The 12,464-nt window shown below is 46.4% G+C and overlaps 2 long non-coding RNA genes across 2 annotated transcripts; both read right to left on the reverse strand.

Annotated features, from left to right (window-relative positions):
• Window positions 1–3,387: 3,387 nt before the first annotated feature.
• On the reverse strand, window positions 3,388–3,739 carry LOC121079686. The gene is made up of 3 exons (XR_005825134.1): window positions 3,712–3,739; window positions 3,564–3,633; window positions 3,388–3,448 (listed from the first exon to the last, which is right to left on the reverse strand). It is a non-coding gene; the product is annotated as an uncharacterized LOC121079686 (long non-coding RNA).
• Window positions 3,740–5,941: 2,202 nt separating this feature from the next.
• LOC121079809 lies at window positions 5,942–7,281 on the reverse strand. The gene is made up of 3 exons (XR_005825181.1): window positions 7,168–7,281; window positions 6,876–7,046; window positions 5,942–6,480 (listed from the first exon to the last, which is right to left on the reverse strand). It is a non-coding gene; the product is annotated as an uncharacterized LOC121079809 (long non-coding RNA).
• Between the last annotated feature and the right edge of the window lie 5,183 nt (window positions 7,282–12,464).

Raw genomic sequence — 12,464 nt, forward strand, 5'->3', positions numbered from 1 at the left:
GTTCTGCAAAGTGTGGCCTCTCCTGTTCTTTTTGTCTCTGTGTGGCTGCTGCTGGTGGTGGACTCTTGCAGGAGGTGAAGATGAGAAGCCTTGTGCTTATAGTTACTGTCCCTAAGCCTTGAACAAAGAGACAGCCACAACCTCTTAAAAGCCAAGTCTGGCCCATGGAGATATTCCAGATTTTGAAGCAGGGCTTTTCATAAGTGAAATAAATCTCACTGGAAGTTTTTGGTTGAACTGATTAGAGCAGGATTAGATGATGAGTAGCTATTGCAGTAGCACTGATTCCAGCTTCATGTGCTGTGATGGAGCTCAGCTCCCACGCTCCAGCCTGTTCCTCAATGATTGTGGTGGATTCTTCTCCTTGGGTGAGTTACAGAACAAAACCATTGTAACAAATGAATATTAGCAACTATTAGAGAACACAGTTGATAAGAATTATTTTGAAACTTTTATCTCAAAGGACTACAAACCCAATCCCAGGTGAACTGAATGTGTATTATACTATGCTCTGTGCAATAAAGCAAAGTAAAAATCCACAAAAGAACTTCTAATTTAGAAATGTAGAAATGATGAATTAGTAGGAAATTTCAGAACTACGAAGAAAATAACATATTTCCAGAGAAGGGTATTAATTTTGATGTACTTTCCACTGAAATCAGTCTGTTTTACAAATAAAGTTTTCATGAAAATGGTGTTTTTACTCAAAGATATAAAGAAAGAAATACTTTGCCATCTCTGAATCATACTCGGCTCTCCAAAGAGGCGGTCATTCTGAGCTGGCCCAAATGGAGGTCTGGAGATGCCATATGGCAGAGTCCATGAAGTATGTGGGAACCTGTAAAGTGTGTTGTTTTTTTCATGTGTTGGATATGTTCATTCATTTGCAAAGCTTGTGATGTAATGCTATATCCTCTATTCCATTTTAGTTCCAAAGACACACTCTCAGCACAATTGCACTACAAATTCTCCTCTAATTCACCACCAACTCTCAAATACACGATTTATTCATATAATATATGATTAAAAAGAATAGAAAAAGGCCTTCTAGTCCACCTTCTGTTACACGGCAGGATCAATTCCCTTGGGTCATTCCTAATACGTGTTTTTTTGTTTGTTTGTTTGTTTGTTTCTGATCATTATATCTGCTAGTGATAAGGATTCTCTGACTTGTCCAGATACTTTGTCTCCCTATATCAGCCAGGCAGATGCATTTTCCTAATGCCTGATCTTAAAAGGTGCCATGTAATCCCATGGCTTCTTGTCCCCACCACTGTGTGGGACAGAATTTGTTTTCCTTTTTTTCACAAAGTTTCTGTGTCTCCTCCTACTCTTGTCTTCCCTCTTGCCTAACCCTTTCAGTCTTGCCTGATGGGACCAGTTTTCCCTGATCCCTGACTACGCTTGTTACTTTCTTTTGAACACCCTGCAACTGATCCTCTGTTTTTACAAAGCACCGTGTTGGCAATTAGAAAAATATTATTCCAGCTGGTACCTTAGTGGGAAAAGAGTGTATCTTTTTTTACAAGTGATACTCCTGTACATGACCCCAGAATGAAAGAAGCCTTTTTTTTTTTTTTTTTCTTCCTTCCCTGTACTGCTTTATCTTGTTGATTTTATTTTTCTTTGGGACACCTCTAAGCCCCTTCCCTGCTTGCAGCTGAACCCTTGCAGTTCTCCTTGTGGAACTCCATCCTTATTTTTTTTTTCTGCCTGTTTCTCTAATTCATGAAGATATTTCGAATTCTAATCCTGTCCTTCTGTGTACATGCGGTCTCTCAAAACCTGGCATTTCTAGGAAATGAAATAAGCCAGCTATTTCTTCCATCATCTGGGTCATTAATGAAAACACCAAATTGTGCTGGAATTGAGAGGGACCCCTAAGGAACTCTACCCAGCACTGAGATTAATGAAACTTTTTAATTAGAAGGGATCTGCAAAGCAGTAGGTACGAGACTTTCTAGCCCATTGTCCTGGTTTTGGCTAGGATAGAGTTAATTTCCCTCCTAGTAGCTGTCATGGTGCTGTGTTTTGGATTTAGGGTGGGAATAATGTTGATAACAACCTGATGTTTTAATTGTTGCAGAGCAGTGCCTACACCAAGCCAAGGACTTTTCAGCTTCTCGCTCTGTCCTGCCAGCGGGCAGGCTGGGGGTGCAGCAAGAGCTGGGAGGGGACAGACCCAGGACAGCTGACCCAAACTGGCCAAAGGGGTATTCCATACCATCTGATGTCATGCTGAACGATTAATATGGGGTGGCTGGCTGGGGTGGGGGGCACCAGCTGCTCGGGGATAGGCTGGGCATTGGTCAGCGGGTGGTGAGCAATTGCATTGTGCATCACTTGCTTTGTACACACTACTGTTAGTAGTACTATTTTTCCTTTTCTTTTCTTTTCTTTTCTTTTCTTTTCTTTTCTTTTCTTTTCTTTTCTTTTCTTTTCTTTTCTTTTCTTTTCTTTTCTTTTCTTTTCTTTTCTTTTCTTTTCTTTTCTTTTCTTTTCTTTTCTTCCTAATAAACTGTTTTTATTTCAACCCACACGTTTTCATTTTTTTCTGATTCTCTCCCCCATCCTGGGGGATTGGGGGGGGGGCTGTGTGGTGCTAAGCTGCTGGCCGGGTTAAACCACAACACCCGTTTTTAGGGTACTTTCAGTCTCAAGAGTTCACCCAGGAGCACACAACTCCCAGGAGTGCCTGACCTGCAGAGGAGGAACCAGAGGTATTTTCCATGGATGTTGCCTAGGCTTATCAGACAACAGGGGGGCACTATCCCACCAGAGGCTTAGGCTGTGTCTGCTTTTTGGGCACTTCTTACACATTTTGTATTAAATTGTCATTCTTGAATTCTGGCTACAGGATGCCTCTCCAGAGTAGGGTTTTTCTTTAATACTTTGTAGTGCAGGTGGATTCAAAACACCATTTTATTTATTTATTTTTTTCTGAAAGTATCTGTGGCTTGGACTCCTAATTGTGCTTACTGCAAGTGCTGCCTGTAGCTTTTCATGACGGCTAACAACATTTTGAAGCAAGCCTTGTTCATGAGTCCTGACTGCCAGGCTAGTGTCTATTTTAACACATCCTGTGTCTCAGACATGTCTTGCACAGTTGCCTTTTAGCCACTCTGGCAGCTTCCTGATCTTTCTGTGCGGAGGATGTCACCCTTGCTCAGGATTTGGAAAACCTCTTAATTCTTGACTGATGGAATATGTTGATTACAGTCACATTCATTTGGGAATTTTCTCAGGGATCCTCCAGCACAGGCTGGAGAGCTCCGGCTCCTCTTGCAGGGTTGAGGGTAGGATATGGCCGCCACCAGAACTAGAGCCTCCTTGCCGCCCAGTGATGGAATGGAAGTGAAGCAAAGTAGATGTCACCCCTGCATCCTCCTTCAAGTGTAATGGGCTGTATCTCTGGTCCAGGGACTCTGCTACCACACAGCTGTGCAGGCTGTGGAGAGAGGAGCAGATGTGCTCTGTGACCTCCCTTGCCACCATGCCCTTGCTGTGTGCATGCTTGAGCCTGAACAAGAGTTTTCCCTTGGCAGCCTCAGGAAATTGCTCACCTGATTTTGTCGTCCCTCTCCAATGCAGATGGAGGTAACAGAGAGCCTGTCTGGCCTAAGCCTGTGTCTCCTAGGAGCAAGCTAATTTTTCTCCAATTTTCCTAATATTAGGCTGCAGGGTTCATCATAATTAAGTGACTGTGCTCACTGATAACTCCTACTGAAGTAGGATGCCTCTGTACAAGGTGAGATACGTCAAGCCCAGAGAAACAAAGCACAGGCACTCTGTGATAGGAGAAGGTCTGGGTGATGCCACTAATGAGGCAGCACGTGTGCTGGGCAGCACTTGCAGGACACCTCTTTCATGGGCACTGTCAAGTTGTAATTGTACAAGTTAATTATTGAGTGTAGTCTTACATAAGGTTAACAGGAATGACAGACAATTAATAACTGTGTCTGCATGCTAGGTCGTGGCTATGATATCCTCTCACAGATGTTTCTGAGAGAGCACAATAATTTCTCGGTGCAAGTTATATAGCACTGCAACAGGAAACAAAATGTCTGAGCCACAAATGTAAGCAGCAGATGTACCAATGGGCTTATCCATGGCAATAATCCTGTTAGAGTAGGGAAAGTGCCCAGGTCTCCTTAGCAAATATTTTAAAGGGCTGAAAAGTTTAATTTGCAGTTAGTCTAGCCTGGGTGTATATTTCCACTAGTTCATAATAACACTGTGCATACATGACCTCTGGGCCTCATCAGTGAGTTGGGCAATTTTAAATTTATCACTCAGTGAATAAGAGATGTAGGATGCCACTGCTCAGGATCTGTCCCCTGGCCCTTTCCCAGTGAAGCCTTGCTCTAGAGGATTAAGGTAGCTTTGGTTACTGGTTCTGAAAGACTGAGCAGAGCTCGCAGTATTGCTGCATAGCTCCTGAGGAGGTGACAGTGACCCTACAGCCACCACATTTGACAGAAGAGCCACCGACTGTACGTAGGGTGCTCATCTGGGAGGCAGAAGATCTGAATTTAGTCTCATCTTGGTCTCTGGGAGCTGAAACCCACACCTCCTACCTTCCAGCATTTGTCTGATGGGAAAAGCCAGCCTTAATCCCCTTTCCTCCCAGGACAAGAAAGATATTGAACGTGTTTCAATACATGTTCCGATATGCATCCTGGGACAGATCAGCCCCATCAGGTTGGCAGCTTTCAGTGATGTCCTCCTGGAACATCTTGAAATAACGCAGCACCCAGCCATCCCCATATGAAAGGGAGAGGCAAAAGGAGGGGAGGTGGGCTCAGGCGAGGAAAACAGCCAGACTGCAGCTCAGCTCCCATACATACACAAAGGCACTTGTGCACTGCAACTGGGCCAGGGCTTTCCAGGCAGCCCAGACTGGTATCATTTAGCAGACTAAATCATCCGCTCTGGTCCTCTGCTCACTCCTCCCCCTTGCCTTTTGCAGTACCATCCCTCCTCTTCTCTGTCAGAAGGAGCATCCTTCCTCCAGCCCCATCTGCAGAGAGCGTGCCTGTGCTGTGGGGGAGAGGTCAGGCTGCAGCAGGATGTGCTGTGCCGGGCAGTGCTGGACGGCAGCTTGCCCTTGCAAGAGTGGGGGCTCCCTGAACCCGTCTGTCAGGAGAGCCTGGGCTGATCTAGGGGGATGGACGCCCGTTCCAAACAGATAAAACAGGAAGAAAAGGAAGGGGCTTTCCTTGAACTGCACCCATCCCTTGTTGCAGCACGGCTCTTTCCCAGGACACATACAATGTCATGCTGGGCTTGATCTGGAGCAGTCTCCAGGCACCAGCCTGCTCTTGGAACATTACTACCAGTTGCTCTGTCACTCCTCTGCTACCTCTGTTAATTGGCTTTATCCAGCCCTCTCCAGCCCTTTTCTTCCTGGTGATTGGCAGAGAACAGAAAGGCAAAGCTGACTGAAGCTGACAAGATTTCTTCTAAAAAAAAAAAAAAAAAAAGGAGAGAGAGAAAAGCTGAAAGGCTTGCATTGGTTCCATCAAAGACTTCTATTAAAGCCACATGGGGAAAGAGCTGCCCTGTCAGACAGCTTTCTGTATTGAGAAAACATGAAAGAAACCAACGGCTATAATCAGCTCAAGATATTTATTGCATTTTTGACCCTGATGTGGTTGTGTGCTGCTTGAGATTTCTTTGAAGGTGTTGCAGGTTTATTGATTGTGAAAAATGTCAATGTGTCACACGCCCAATTAACTTGGCACTTCTTGCAATCAATATCCTAATTGCATTCTCTTTAGAGAGGACTTTAATTTAATTAACCCCCCTCTACCCCCCCCCCCCCCCCCCCCCCCCCCCCCCCCCCCCCCCCCCCCCCCCCCCCGCCTTGTTTTCCCAGCTAACAAATTTTAATAAATAGTTGATCTGGGGCCTGTGTCGTTTGTAATGGAGGAAATGAAGGAGGATGGTTTTCTTATAGAGTTGCAACACCCATTTCCAAGAGCCTCTAAAATTCTTTATCTGCTTGCCAAGAACACCGAGCCCAAGGGAACAGGTTCTGAAGGTGCCTTTTTATTGTTTTTTAGTTCCCTTGTCCCTGCATCTTCTTGGGCACCAGGAGATGAACCCTTCTTAGCAGGAAAGAGACATGAGAATGAAGCTGACACTAACATGCTGCCTTGTGAAGGTCATGTTGGAAATGAAAGACTTGGGACTGGGTGTTTTTTTTTTTTTTTTCCTCCCAATACAAGGAAGCTTCATAGGTTTTTTAGTGGGCTGCTGATGCCAAGAGTTAATCCGGGTATCTTCGACCTGGCTTTGTTTTTATATGTACTTAACAAACGAATATGGCATGATTAGCTTGGGTTTAAAAACTGGCTAACTTCTAGATCTCAGAATATAATTGTTGATGATACATCAGCCTTCAGTGCAGCCATTTCTAATTGGGTCCCACAGGTACCTCCCCTGGACTCCATGCTATTCTGTACCTTTAGCAATGATCTGGAAGAAAACAGAAAATCATTACTGATAAAGTTTGAAGATGACACTGAGAGACTGCTGAAGCAGTAAATAATGACAAGAGTGGGGTAATCAGGTGGTGTTGTTTATATCACTTAGTAAATTGGATGTGATAAAACAGCCCCTGGTTTAATGCAGCTAAATGCCAGGTCATAAATGCGGGAACCAGAAATACATGTTACACGTTCAGGATGGGAGAGAGGATGCGGTGAGAGCAGTGTTTCTGGAAAGATAGAGAGCTTGTGGTGGAAATCTATCAGAGTTACAAGCTTCTCATTTGCTGCCGTGATTAAGGCTGGACGTGCAATACATAGAATACATAGGCCAGCTTGAAGTTTAAATCAAAATAATATAAAAAAGAAATATTGAAAAATAACCTGAAAGTAATTGTTCCTGAGAATTTACACTCCTCTTCTATTCCCCTTTATTTTGATTAGCCAAGGAAATGGTCAATCTTCCAAAATCTGATACACTGATAGTACTGGGAGGAGAGAGAGACTGGAACTCAAATCTCAGCTGGGAAACTTTCTATCTTCCTTTATGACCAGCTGTATTTAAATACAAGATCAAAGAATCACAGAAGATATTAAGCTGAAGGCAGCACAGACATTTAAGCGGGGGCTGCTGCCCTTGGGGAGCAGAGGCGTAAGTAGAAGCAACCACACTTACCCCTTGATCTCCAACTGTGGAGGGAAACCCTCAGAAAGGGGATTAAGAGGGAGCAAACAGCCCACTACCCTTTCTGTCATCCTCAGACTCCCAGAGAGAGAAGCTACAGGGAAACTGGCATCTTCTCCCTGGCCCAGCACACGTTTAATTAGTTAACAGAATGAATCCTAGCCAGCAGCAGCTGCTGGGTTTCAGTTGCTGCTTTAGAACCTCATCCATGGCAGGTTCTCTCCTTTTGCAACCCCTCCAACTTGGGGCAGAGAGAGCCTCTGCTGTATTCTTGTCTCAGCTCAGGCTTTCACCCTCTGGGTAATCCCTCATTCGTGACCCTGCCCAAGGTATGCTGGACACCCACCTCTCTCTTTCCCTCTCACATCAATGTCATTTTAAATGTGTGTTGCTGCAAGCTGCCTCCTTGCTCTCACACAGATGAGAGCTCTCCTCCTTCTTGCTCACATCACCCTACTGAACCCAGCAGCACTCCCCTTGGCCTGGCACATCTCAGGTACCTCAGCTCTCCACCACTGGCACAAGCTGCCCACAGCCCACCAAGGCTGTGTGGGGTCCCTGCTCCAGACTTGTTCCTGGGACCTTCCTAGGCTGCCAGCTTTCCTGCTGCTCATGCATCTCAGCCCTGTGCTGTTGTGGGCCAGGGGAACCTGAGTAAGGTTGGTCCTGGGATGCAGTGCTCTGGTTTTGGCTGCCTCCCACCTGAAGAAATGCCCGAGGATTCAGCATGGATGCTCTGAAGGCACCCGATCTGCTGCCTTTGACACTCAGGAACCTGCTTCAGCTCTCAGGACTGGGACCGGGTGTCTGACTTGGGCACTTGAGGACACCTGTGCTTGGGAGCCAGGAGCCCCTTTATCCACCCTCAGAGGCACTCAGCTTGGGAAGCATTTTCTCAGCAAGCACCCACGTATGCTGCAGACACCTACAATGCAGCTGCTTGTAGGGGAGGTGCTGCCAGGCTTCTGCAAGCACCAAATGATCGGCATGAGTCCCAGGAACAAGCAAGGCTTCATGCGGTGCCATTTGCAGCTCATCAGGACCCACATAGCCACCATGAACAGGAACAGGGCAGTTCATGCTGCAGGGCAGGGCACTTGCTGCCCCTGGGAGCAGTGGCACTACAGATGCCCCAGGAGCAGCATCTCTCCCATGTTGGATGAAGTGCTGTACCCACCCAGCACTGTGTAGAGGACCAGGGAGTTTCTCACGGTGCTTTGCTCTGCACAGGCTGTGCCGTGGAGGAGGTGCTTTGCTCAGGGCTTGGTCCAGTGTCTGGGCAGGGGCTAGGCTGCGTACAGATGTGCTTAGATGTCACCTTGGGATTGCACTCATGGCTTGCTCTGGTTCCTAAAAATATTATAAAATGCCCAAGGACAGCACATCTATAAACCACCTGTAAACCCCAGGTGGCATTATCAGCCCAAACAGTGGGTGCATCCTCACTGGGGTGACTGTCACTGTGACTGCAGGACAAGCTCATGACCCAGTTAAGCACTTCAGTACTGGGGGAGAAGGAGGGAGCAGGAAGCAGGAGGAGTTGGTATAACATCCTCCAGGCAAGGCAGAGGTGCCCTGTGTGAAAGAAAACATGGAGACTGCCATGGGAGAATCAGCTGAACATGCAGCTGAGGCTGGCCTAACCAGCAAACTGGAGAGAGTGAGCATGGATAAAAAACACCAGCAAAACAGTTGACAATAAATTAATATTAATGCAGCATTCCCTAGGCTTCCCCTAAACGAGCCAGCCATGAATGAATGGCACCTACTGTAAACCTTTTGTAAGAAACCCATTGCCTGCAGGGACCATCCCAAAGCACCTCCGAACAGGCTGCCTACCTTCCTGGTCTGTTGCTAATAGAAGCAATGATTTTTGCTGATCCCTTGAGTGGTCTCGAGGGACCAGCAAAATGTCCCTTGGACAGATTTCACAGAACTGGCAAAGACAAAACTGTAAAGATTTTACTGCCAGTTCCTGTATTCAGAGCTGTATCTGTCTGCTGACATGAAATCTGCAGTACATCTAGAGTGGCCTGTTGTTGTCTGGGATTCTCCTGTCCTTAAAGCCTGTGCTCATCTACATGCGCAGAGCTCTGTAGCCTGTCTAAGCTCAGGCACCTTCTCAGCAAGGCTAAGAAAAAAAGCATTCCAGAGCCAATGGCACCACCTAAGGTTATGTGGCTAGTTGTCACAGCTGTTTGTCTGTTGCTTCCAAAGGTCAGTGGCCACGTATCCACCCCAAGACCTTTGGGAAATCTGCCTCTCTAGCTCTTTGGGACTGTGTTGATTGCACATGTACAAAGCAATTAGTATTTGGGGTCACAGACTATGACTTGTGCCCCTCCCCATCTGCTTCCCTCCTCTGTGTTGCCTCATCATGTAATGCAGCTTTGGATAGAGCACAGCTCCAGACTTTTCCAGAGCTCAGTGATGTGCACTGCCAAGTAGCTCCAGATGCTGGCTGAGACAGCAAGTGCTACACAGGAATGCTGGAGGAGATCTGGGGTGGAGGGAGAGAAAGAGAGTTAAGGACAACAGAGAAGGGACTCCTAATGCCTGCATGCGCAGGGCATGCTCTTGCCCCCTCTGCTCAGCTCTGGTGCTTTTTTACTGTTGCTGCTACAAAAAATTGGACTCAGAACCTTGTAGAGAGGTGGGTAGGGGAGCTCCTTTCCCGGGAAGAGGTTGTCTCATATTGTGGCTGTAGTGGTCCCAAACACAGACAAGCTCAAGCTGTGCCTGTATGTCAGACTGTGGTAGTTCAAGGAAGAGCTTTGGAGTTTAGTCCAGTGGGAGCAGACCTGGGGTCCTGCCTGTCACGCTGCTGGGGCATCAGAGGGATGAGAAATCACAGTGAAGAGTGAGGGGATGAGACTGGGGAAGGGAAGCAACCAAAGGCAGCTGTCTGTATCCAGTCAGGAGGAAAAGGCTTTTCCAGGGTGCAGGGACCCGATGTGGCTGCTTGATGTGGAGGAGAGCTTCCTGAATGCTCAGCAGATGGGCTGGGATAGGGAAGGGCTGTGGTGAAGGGTGATGTGATCTTTCTGATCCAGAGAGCATAAATGAGCTGTAGAAACCTCTGCCCTATGGTGCTTTATGCAGTTTCGGGGACGACAAAACGACAGGAGTAGTGGGAAATCTGTATCACTTCTTCTGGCAAGCTTTGCTCCCCAGGCTTCTCTTTTCCTACTTTCCTCAAGAGATGGGTTTCCTCAGAAGACACCAGCTCTCTGATTTCTAATGACTAAAACTCCTGAAGTCTGCTGGAGAGCTCGCATGCATCATAAGCTCCTTGCAAGGCTGCTCCCAAGGAGTGACTCATCACCCCCTGCCCACCTGGGGCTGCCGGAGCATCTCAGCCGAAAGGTCGCAGGCTGCCTTGCGGGCGCCAAAGTTAGCTCTGCGTGTGTGCGTGCATGCGGGTAGGCATTCCTCTGGCCATATGGTGGGATGTGTCTCCTGAATGGACATACCCACACCATTTCTCCCTGCTTCCTGATAGCAGAGAAAGCAGATGATTTCAGAGCTAAATGAAATTGTCAGCCAAACTGAGGGGCCCTGTGGCTTCCTCCAGAAAATAAAGGCAAAGCACCTGCTTTATGACGGCCATATTATCTATGTTCTCCTGATGGGGTAAGGTGTTATGCCTATTCATTTCAAGGTGTTTCTGTGGCTGTGGTGGAACAGGACCTTTGTGCTGTCAGCAGAGGATGGATGAGAGAATTGGGATTGTTCTCAGAGCATCCATAAAGTTTTCTTCTGCCCCTGTGTTAGGATGTAGTAAATGGAATATGTTCCTGATGGGACAATCTGGGCCTTGTGAAGGGAGGATAACTTTGAGCCTGCAGCATGGGGTTGGTCAGGAGGGGCTGTGCTCTCTTTATTTTGGCGTAGTGATGTGACTGTCATTGCCCATTCTCTGACTCAGGTTATTCCTATTTAGACACTTAAGAATATTTCCCACATTACAGGGATTAACCATGGCTATTTGAAAGGGATTCAGGGTACAAAGAAAGCACTTTAAACTTTTGCGTCAACCTTGGGTAGCCAGGGAGAACAGTAGGATATGAGAAACACTATGGGTTAACCAGCCAGGGAGGAGGTGGACATCTCTGTGTTAGCAGGTTGCAGCCTGTGCAAAGTAACCATTCATAAATGAGCTCTCTAGTCTTATTTGCAGGAAAAAAAAACCAACAAAAAAAACCCCCAGCCTATAGCTATCCCTGAACAGGTTCTTGCTTCAAGCCAGTATCTCTTAGGCAGAATGCTTTAATTTAGAATTTGTACGGTTGGTGAATCCCCCAGAATCCTTGGTAAATTAGTTCCAAATCTCAGTTTTAAGACTTCTGTGCCCTATTGCTAGTTTCAACGTGGCATCGCTTTGTATCTTGTTAGATCTTTGCTGGTTTGAAGAGCTCTGGTATATCAGATTTCCATTCTCTGAGCAGGCAATTGCAGATAATGATCAAGTCACTCTTGACCTTCTCCGTGGTAAATGAAGCAGAGGGAGACTCCATGACCAATTCTTGTGGTTCCCTCCAGCACCTTCTCCAGTTTATTGCTGTGCTTCAGGCCATGCGATTTTAACAGTGGTAAACTCAGAAGCACAGACTCTTTGCTCATATTTGATAATTCAGAGATGTCATTTGCCTCTTTAGCATGATATATGGAAATCACTCCCAATTAATTGCCTGCCATTTAGTTACCCCCAACTTCTTCTTCTTAATTGTTGGCTCCCCAGGAATGACCCCCACCCTCACTCCTCCACATACCAGTCTGAATTATTCATTCCTAGGTTGGTGGTTTCACATCTGGACATTTTCTCAGTTTCAATACCAAATTTTCCAGAGTGTTTTGGGTATTAACCCATCCTTTGCTGTGTTTAATCAGCCCTTCTAGTCTGCCTGCTGGCTGCATATCTTGGCAACGATCATGTTACTCTCTTCTCCAAGTTATTGTTAAAAACATTAACTGATGTATGGCCAAGAGCCAATACCTTTATCAGCCCTTGAGAAACATCCCTGCTGTGTCACACAAAAAGTGTGACACAGCAGTGCACATTTACATTTTGGAACCTTGCACAAGAAGCAGGCTTATACATTCAGCATACACTCCATTCATTTTCTGAGGTTCCTTTCAGAAATGTGGAGCAATTGTGGCTCCAAGGCATCCTCTGATAATGCTGTGAGACTTGAAAGAGAAAGAATGATGTGACACCCCCCCCGCACACCTCTTCTGCTCCATGACTTGACTGTCATTCTGTTGTGTGTCCACCAAGGGAGAAAAGC

The sequence above is a fragment of the Cygnus olor genome, chromosome 17, assembly GCF_009769625.2.
Source record: "Cygnus olor isolate bCygOlo1 chromosome 17, bCygOlo1.pri.v2, whole genome shotgun sequence".
NCBI lineage: Eukaryota > Metazoa > Chordata > Aves > Anseriformes > Anatidae > Cygnus > Cygnus olor.